This window comes from Echinops telfairi, unplaced genomic scaffold (genome assembly GCF_000313985.2).
Source record: "Echinops telfairi isolate 266 unplaced genomic scaffold, ASM31398v2 ScPeMD7_7474;HRSCAF=8512, whole genome shotgun sequence".
NCBI lineage: Eukaryota > Metazoa > Chordata > Mammalia > Afrosoricida > Tenrecidae > Echinops > Echinops telfairi.
This window is the reverse complement of record NW_022111378.1, coordinates 1,032,991-1,036,213: the sequence shown is the minus strand read 5'-3', so window position 1 is coordinate 1,036,213 and position 3,223 is coordinate 1,032,991.

The following is a 3,223-nucleotide window of genomic DNA, read 5'->3' as shown; positions in this document are numbered from 1 at the left end:
CCTTCCTGAGTGGGGAGGGTTCTAGATCTAATTCCACTGTGGCACAGTGAACAGAATGGGCACAGCCACACAAGAAGAAGAAAGAGATGGAAGATAGCGATGGATTGCTACAAGGACTGCTGGCAGTTAATTACACACCTACAGTTGCCACCATATTGACTCTGAGGTTGACCGATGTGTGCCATAGTAGAATTGTGCTCTATAGGGTTTCAATGACTGATACTTTGGGAGTAGATTGCCAGGTTTTCTTTTGAGGTTTCTGTGGGTATACTCAAACTTCTAACCTTTTTGTTAGTGGCCACGCTGTTTGCATCACCCAAGGAAACCCGGCAGCTTCTGGAAGCTGAAATAGACAAGAAAAGACATCCTTCTAGAATCCATCCCCTGAATTCCTATTTCTAGCCTCCTAGCTGTGAGTAGTGAAACCCGGTGGTGTAATGGGCTACACATTGGATCACTAGCTACAAGTCCAGCAGTTCAAAATCATTGGCCACATGGAGGGAGGAATAATGAAGCATTTTACGGCTGTAAAGATCTTTAGACCCAAAAGTCCACAGGGGGCATTCTACTCTCTTCTCCTATGGGGCCAGTAAAAATTGGAATCCACTCAATGGCAGTGCACTTGATTTGACTTTATGAGAAAGGATTGCTGGTGGCACTGTGGCTTACATTTTGAGCTACTACTAATCAGAAGGTTGTTGGTTCAAACCCACCAGCCAATCTACAGGAGAAAGATGAGGCTGTCTGCTCCCATAAAGATTTACAGCCAAAGGATCAGTTCTACTCTGTCCTACGGGACCACTACAAGTCAGAATTGGCTTAGTGGCACTGGGCTTTAATAACTATGAGAAAATAATTTCTGTTGTTTACAGCCATCCTCTTGTGGTATTTGTGGCATGGTAGCAAAAGAGGAAAGGAAAAGTAGAAGTCAGAGAACATCTTCTTGGGAAGGTGACATTTGAATTGAGATCTGAGAATACAGAATGAAACAAAGCAAACACAGAATGGAAGCACTTACCCAAAAGAAGGAAGCCAAATTCCTTTCCCACATATTGAATGGCTGGATACTGCTTCTTTTACAGGTCATCTCATGTCAGCCCACAGCTCTGCAGGAAGGGGCCATTGGAAGGAACACAGCCTCAGCGAGCTCCTGGAGTTGCCCCAAACAAGTGGGGACTGGAAGCTTCTGTGATGCACAACCCTGTAAAGGAAATCAAGATTGGAGCCAGGCACTGGACCAGAACTGGTACCAACAAAGCAAAGAGGTTGCCAGGCCAGGAGAAAGGCAGGGTGGATTCAAACGACTCTTTAAAGAGAATTGTCAATTGTCTTCTGACTATCAATATTATGCCAGGGACTCTGCAGAATTCTTTTTCCTTTCTTTTATAATGTGTTGCAATTTTTTCACATTTCCCTCCTCCTTATGTGTGCCTATGCTTGTGTGTGCATCTCCATCTGTATGTACTTGTGTGTCCCTCTCTCTTTTCTCTCTCTCCTTACTTTCCACCTCCCTGTAGCCACTAAAGTCTGCTTTTTTGGATGTGAAACTAGTTTTCTTGATTTTGTTCTTCTATAATAGAAATCTCCAAGAAGCAAACCAGCCTGTGTGATCATGAGGTGTTGAAGGGATCACGTATCAGGCATCAAAGAACAAAAAATCAAATCACTGTGAATGAGGGGGAGTGTAGATTGGGGACCCAAGACCCCTTTGTGGACAACTGGACACCCCTTACAGAAGGGTCCTGGGGAGGACACAAGCCAGTCAGGGTGCAGTGTAGCAATGATGAAACATACAACTTTCCTCTAGTTCCTAAATGCTTCCTGCTCTCCCCCTGCCACTACCATGATCCGAATTCTACCTTACAAATCTGGCTAGACCAGAGGATGTACACTGGTACAGATATGAACTGGAAACACAGGGAATCCAGGACAGATGATCCCTTCAGGACCAGTGCTGAGAGTGGTGATACCAGGAGGGTGGAGGGAGAGTGGGGTGGAAAGGGGGAACCGATTACAAGGATCTACATATAGTCTTCTCCTTGGGGAATGGATGGCAGAAAAGTAGGTGACGTCAGGCAGGGCAAGATATGACAAAATAATAATTTATAAATTATCAAGGGTTCATGAGGGAGCGGGTAGCAGGGAGGGAGGGGGGAAATGAAGAGATAATACCAAGGGCTCAAGCAGAAAGCAAATGTTTTGAGAATGATGGCAACAAATGTACAAATGTGCTTGATACAATGGATGGATGGATTGTGATATGAGTTGTATGAGCCCCCAATAAAATGATTTTTAAAAATAGTCATCTCTTACAGTATTTCTCTTGATGGGGATTGATTATATTGATTAAGCATTGTCTTCCACATTTGTCCATGACAATTTTACCATTGTTCTTTAAGAATATATGTATGTACCAGAGTCTCGTTATACATTCCTCCAGAGTCAGACATTTTGCCTGTTTCCATCTTTTTACTATTGGGGATGTGATAAACATGGGTGAGCATATATGTTTGTGTTTTGTTCTCTATTTCTTTGGGGTATATGTCAAGAGTGCTGGGTTATATGGTACTTCTATTCTCATTTGCTTAAGGAAGCGCCATACCTCTTTCTACAGTTGTACAGTTTTACAGCAGTGTTTGAGGGTTCCAAGTTATTCACATCCTCTCCAGTATTCACTTATTTGTTTGCTTGCTTACTTGTTTTTCAATTTGGCTATGTAGGGACCCCTGGTGGCATAGTGTTTACACGTTGGGCTGCAATCCAAAAGGTCTTCAGTTCAAAACCACCAGATGCCCAGAGGAAGAAAGAACAGGCTTTCTCTCACATAAACAGCTACAGTCTCGAAAACTCACAGGGGCCATTCTACCCTGTCCTATAGGGTCACTATGAGTCAACATTGACTTGATGGCAGAGTTTGGTTTGGGTGTGGTCCATGTGAGGTGGTATACAGTCACTTTAATTTACTTTTCTCTGATGGTTGGGGTGGGGGGTGTAAGGGAGAGGGAGTGAGAAGGGAGTGGTGATCCAATAATGCCAAGGACAGGAGAACAACAAGGGATCTAAAATTGACGGTGAGGGGGGTGTGGAGTTCCTAGTGGTGTTTGACCAATCATAACCTAGCCGAGAGAAATTATTGGGAGGTGAATGAGGGGTAATCGGTACAGTGGGGCAGGAGAAAGGTAAAAGGAAATAGAAGAAAGAACTAAGAAGTAAACAATATATA